Genomic DNA, 6,046 nt, shown 5'->3' with positions numbered 1-6,046 from the left:
GGACCTTACCTATGTATGTAAGGTCACTGCAGGCTCAAGGACAGGCACAAGAATCACAGCCTGGAGCTCAGTACTGGAGTGGCACAATGGTGAGTGCCCCCTTCCTGGGGTCACCTCTAGAGGCCATGCGTGCCCAGGTAACAAGTGATGACCCCACAACCGTCCAGCTCCTGGTCACCAGCCCTGCCTTGAGATTAGCGCTGCTGCCCAGGTGCCCAGCTGCGTGGGTTGTTGACACCCAGGCCCCTCTCTGGCCTCAGTGGCTCATCTGAGAAGTAGGTGTGGCTACAGCACTTCCTGGGGTCAGTGACAAGCCAGCTCCAGGGAGGAGTCTGGATGGTTGTTTGCTTCTTTCTTGGTGTGACAGGACACACAGAGAATTGTCTGTCATGCTAACTTCCCACAGCGATGGAGCGAGTGAGCACACACAGCCCTCCCCCCGCCAGCCAGGCGGCGCTCTGGGTGGGAGTGCCGCCACCAGGATGCGTGGGCACCATTTGCGGCTGGAGCTGTGGGCGTGTTTGGGGGAGGTGCTGCCTTAGGTGGGCACAGTGTCTGAATATCTTGAGTTCTGGCTGTCGGATGACTTTCAGTATTTCGGTTTTCTAAGGTCTAGGCTCAGGGTGAGAAGGGGGTGCCCTTCCATTTGAGGGTAACACAGTTGATGAGGGTTGTGGGGGAACCAAACCGTGGGTTGTAGCTGGCTTGGGGGTGGCGTGGGGTGTCAGGTACTGGGGCCAGGGCGCTATGAGCTCAGTGTCTAGGCCTTGACTGTTGAGGGGTGTGCTGGGCGTGTGCTGGGGCAGGGTGCCAGGCTGGTGTGTGATGGCTGGGGGCCCTGTGTGGGAGTCTGGGCTGTGTTTATTCTCTGGGAGGCCTGTGGGTAGCCTCCTGGGTGTTTGAGAGGCAGTTGCAGCCAGCTGTCTTTGGCCCCCAGCTCAGCCTGCCTGTGGGTGACCACCTCCCCTCCTGGGGCTGGCCTGCCTACATTCCAGAGGAGGTAAGGGGTGCCCTCCCCAGCCTCCGCCTGCAGCTCAACCTCTGACCCTGGCCGAAGAGCCCACTCCCTCCTTCCCAGCACCCAATACAGCAGCTGGCTCCAGGGAGGGGCTGCCCCAGCGGGGGTGGAGGCTGGAATGTGCTCCGGAGGTGAGGGAGGGGGCCTCCAGAGAGGGGGCGGAAGTTGGGGGGGTGCTGGGAGGAGCAGCCCAGTGGGACAGAGATGGCCAAAAATAGAGAGCACCCCAGCCAGAAACTTGGAGACTGAAGAGGGCAAAACAATGGGAATGAGAGACGCAGAAGGAAAGAGAGCCAGACACTGGGCAGGGACAAGGCAGAGAGGAAGAGACAGAAATAGACAGCCTTGCCAATGACAGCGGGCCAGCAGGCGGGCAGTCTCGGAGGTGGGCCTCTCATCTGTCCTGCCCTCCAGGGCTGCACAGCGGTGAATGGGGGGAGTGAAGATTTCTGGGCTTGGGCCCCACTGCTGGTGGCTGAGGCTTGGCAACTGCCATTCCCAAGGCTCCAGGAGGGAAGGGCAGGGTCCCAAGGGGCCTATTGGTCTCACCTGTGTGCTGGTGATGGCCCCAGCGAGGCTCCTTCCTGCTGTCCATCCCAAGCCACTTCTGCCATGTTTTTTGGCACCAGCCCCAGTTACCCATTTGGCCATCCCAGGGGTCCTGGGGCTCAAGCTGAAAGCTGTGACCCGAGTGACCTCCTGCCTGTCCACAGTTGCCTCTTTACCCAAGAAGCACTGCCCATCTGTGAGTCACCACCTGGACCCAGGCCTCCCTCCATTCCAGGCTCCCTGCCATGGCAGCCACATCTGTCTACCCAAAAGCCCCAACCCTTGTCTCTGCCTTGCGCCCTCTGCCCAGGCTAGCCCCAAAGCAGCAGTTTTGCTTACATCCTCTGCACCAGGCAAAGACCCAGTGCTGCTCCCACTGACCACTGCCTTGAGTGGACTCCTAGTCACAGCAAAACTGAGCCGCACCCAGGCCAGCTATATACTTCCTGCCACCGAAGCCCTCCGTCTGGGGCCCGCAGCTCTCCAGGTGCCAGGTGCTCGCTGACACAGGCAGCCCCATCTTTCTCCCAGTTCTCGGCAGCCCCGCGCAGTCAAAGAGTCACCTTCAGGCAGTGCTCCGCGTGCTTCCTCCAGGCGCTCCCTCAAGCCTGTCAAGCTTGTAGCCGACAGATCCTTGCCCAGGCTGCAGACCTGGGGAGTCACCCCCTTCTGCTCTTTGCCTTCCTCTGTTAACGCCCCCCCTTAACTTCTTTGTGCCCCCCAAGTACACCTGCTGTCACGGCTCCTGGTCCTCGCACACGCCGTGCCCCCCACCGGGGCACCTTGCCCTCTCCCTGCACTTGGCAAACTTCTATGCATTTGGCAAAGCCTCGGCCCAAACGTCCTCCTGCCCAGGAGTTGCTTGGGCACTGCGGGGTGGCGGCGGGGGGCAGCGGGCAATGCCCGGGCGTGGAAAGAAGGGTGCACGTGAATGCGGCGGGGGGTGGTCCACGTGCGGCGCCCCCGGGTACGCCCCCTCTTCCGTCCGGGTGCAGCCTCGGAGCGTCTCCCGCCCCCAAGCTTGCGGACGTGCGGCCAGAGGGAGGGAGCCACACGCCCCCGCGCGGCGCGTGCGCACTCGGGCGGGTCACGCCGCAGCTGGGCCCCGGCGGGCCACCGCGCGCTGCCATTGGTCCGCGCGGATGAGCGAGCGGCGCGGCCACCAATGAGGCGCCCGAGTGGTGGGCGGGGCCTAGGCGTCCCGACGCGCGAATGGGGGCGGGTGGGGCGCCCTCCCTCGATGACGTCAGACCCGTTTCGCGGCGCGTTGTCCTGGAAACCGCGTTTCCATCCCTGCGGGTTTCCGGAGGTCGCCCCCACCCATTCAGCTTTTTCCTCAATGGGGGGAGGGGGTGGTGTAGGGCTGACCCCGCCCCCTGCAATCCCGAAGGCCGCGCGCCTCTCCCAGCCTCAGTTTACCTTCCTGTGCCTCCCGCTGGCACGTCGTCAGGCTTGCTGCCTGTGGGCCGCTGCACCCCGTGACCCGGCAGCTCCCTGGCAGGTGGGTGCGCTGCAGGCCTGTGCAAGGGCGAGGGCAATGACCGGCAGCCCCCGCCCCGGGACTGGGCGCCAAGGAGTGGCCTGAGAGGTGGGTTCCGGGCAGCAGGACGAGTGTCCCCTGCCTTGCAGAATGCAGACATAGCTCCTGTGATTGCGTTGGTGTTCAATGATAGAATTCTCGCTTCCCATAACTCCTGTGAATCAGCAGGTGCCTCTGTGACTCCTTCCTTCTGCATCCCGCACCCAGCCCAGTGGCGGTCACCTGGGTCACAACTCACTCAGCTTAGCCCTGACCCCCAGGGGCGCGGCGGGGGGAGGGAGGGTCGGACCTGAGCTGTACCACCCACACCTCTACATCCGAGGGGACGTTTGTGCCTTTGAACATGAAGTCTGGAGGGATCAGCCTGACCTGGGCCTCCTACCCTCCTACCGTGGGCCAGGGTGACTTGGGGGTGACTGAGCAGTGGGAGGGGCCTAAGGGCCTCCACAAGAGGACTTGAGGACACTCCAGAGCTGATACCTGCTTCCCTTCCCCTAGGGTTTCTGGAGCTGGGGTTTGGGAGGGTAGGTGTGGGAGAGAGGAGGAGGCTGGCCAGGGCTGAGGGAGGACTGGGGGGTGTCATTAATAAACTTCCCCCAACCCCAGTCCTCTTGGGGGACTAGTGATGTTTCTCTGGGCCTCAGTTTCCTCACCTATAATGGGAATATAGTTCTCTTAACCGGCAGTTCTTAAGTCGGGAATTATATGCATAAAGTAGTGTGATTGTCCTTTCTGTGCTCAGCCCCAAAGTGGATGGAGACCCCGGGAGACTCTTCCTAGGCCAGGCCCCTTGGGAGTCCCAGATAGACATGGGGGAGTGGGGAGAATATACAAACTGAGGAAGTTACCAGGCTGCCTGGTGAGAGGTATGCCTGCGTAGGGCATGACCAGACAAAAGCCTGGAGGCTTGATGAAGGTTAGGGCTGGGGAGCGTTAGAACGCAAGGCCAAACTTCACCCAGGCCTGGTCAGGCCATGCCAGGAGACCTGAACACTAGCACCAGGTCCCCTGGTTTGATTCTGGACTTGAATAGGATCAGGGCTTCTGGGAGCCGGGTGGTTCCTGGGAGCTTGGGTGGGAAAGGCCTCATCCACAGCCCCCTTTATAGGACTGGGAACAAAGAGGACTGAGGCCCCACCCAAGGCACACAGCAGACGGGCAGCCCCTTGTCCACACCCTGCAGGACTTCCGGCCTAGGTACCGGGAAGTGACAGGCCTACAGCCCTTCCTCCCCCTCCAGGCAACTTCCTGCTCACCCTCACCCAAGCCATGAGGGAGTGTGAAAGCTCCCATATGTGCCCCTTCCTGCTGGGACACACTTCCCATGCCCCAAGGAAGTGGGTCACTGCATTAGACCACTGGGTAACTTCCTCCCTGGGAGGCCCCCCCATGCACATCATTCCCAGGCCTGTAAGGCTGCCCCGAAGGCCATCCTGAGTGGCTCTCCCTCCAGCGAGGCCAAGACCCCTTCCATTCACTGTACGCCATTCAGTAGTTTCATTTTCTGTTTATTACTTGAAATCACTGTGTAAGTTTTTTTTCTTTTCCAATTTTATGTTTTCATACAGGAAACTCAGCACTGTGGGGATATCCCACAGCCCAACCCCCCCCCCAGGGGCGGGTAATGCATTCTTGGGGGGCCCTGGCAAAGGCAGAGGGGGTGGGCTGGTTCCTGCCTGGGGCCTCCACCCTCAGACCCAGGGAGGCACAAACGTTATTTTAAAAATTGTTAAAAAAACAAAACAGAACACACATTTAAATAGGTATCCAAGACAGTTCTTCAAAAACAAACCCACCCCTTTTTTCTTTTTTGGAAAATAAAAACAAAAGTAAACAAACAAACCTTGACCCCCTACCCTCTGACCTTCCCTCCCTGCCCACCCCCCCAAAAAAATTTACAGAGCTACAGTTAATACGTGATGTTCACATCTGAAACCATTAACTTTAACACATAAGGGAAGTGTGAGGATGGGGCTCACCTAAGGGGAAAACAAGGGAGGGGGTAGGTAGGTGGGGTGGGGCCAGGACAAGACTGACAGGTGGGTAGGGCAGGGCCCAAACATCTCCATTATCAGTAAAAAAAGTAAAGGAAAACCATTCCACCCTATTGAAATGGCCCAGGAGGGGGGCCTGCCCCTTGGCCCCCTCGGGCACGAGTGGGGAGGGTCCAAATTAGACCAGCAGCGATTTCCCCCCCCAAGGGGGTTAATGCTACACAGCTTTGCCCCTGCTGGGGGATTCACAGCTCAGCACCCCCCTCCCCAATCCGGCTGCCAGAGGGCCCCCCCAGACATAGTCCAAGGTCCCAGATCCCTCAGGTTGGGCCAGGAAGGATGGTGGTGGGGGGGTGTCTTCGCCCCCCCCCCAGACATTTTTCTCAAGAGATTCCCAACCTATTGGCTCAGTCAGAAATTAATAGTCTATAAATACTCCAAGCTCAGAAAAAAAGGGGTGGGGCGGGGTGGGGCAGGAGGTGGCATCGGAGGAAATCACACAGTGTGTGGTGGGCAAAGGCCAGCGGTAGGACGTTCCCTCCCTACAACCCCAGCCCAATCCCAAGGCAGGTGGTGCCGGCCTCTCCCCTGAAACGGCTTTGCTTTTCCAGAAAAAAGGAAAACGGAAAAAAGAGACCAAGAGGAGAAAAAGGACAGATGTGGAAGAGCCAGCTGTCCCTTGGTGGGGGTCCCCCTGGTCCGTGCTGATCTGGGGCTTGGTGTGTCCTGCCAGCCTGGGGTGCACAGATCTCTCTGAGGCCCCCCTCATCTGTAAAGTGCATCATGAGGATCTACATTTTTGACTTAAACCTGAAGAGGGTGGGAAGGGAGGCAGAGGGGAAGGGGGGCGGTTTCCTCGTCTCCGCTCACAACCATCTGTAAAGACTGCTACATATTTGGAGCTTGGGAAGTGGGTGGGAAGGACCCAGCTCAGAGACTGAGGGG

The sequence above is a fragment of the Talpa europaea genome (assembly GCF_964194135.1).
Source record: "Talpa europaea genome assembly, chromosome: 12".
NCBI classification, from domain to species: domain Eukaryota; kingdom Metazoa; phylum Chordata; class Mammalia; order Eulipotyphla; family Talpidae; genus Talpa; species Talpa europaea.
This window is presented reverse-complemented; position numbering follows the sequence as displayed.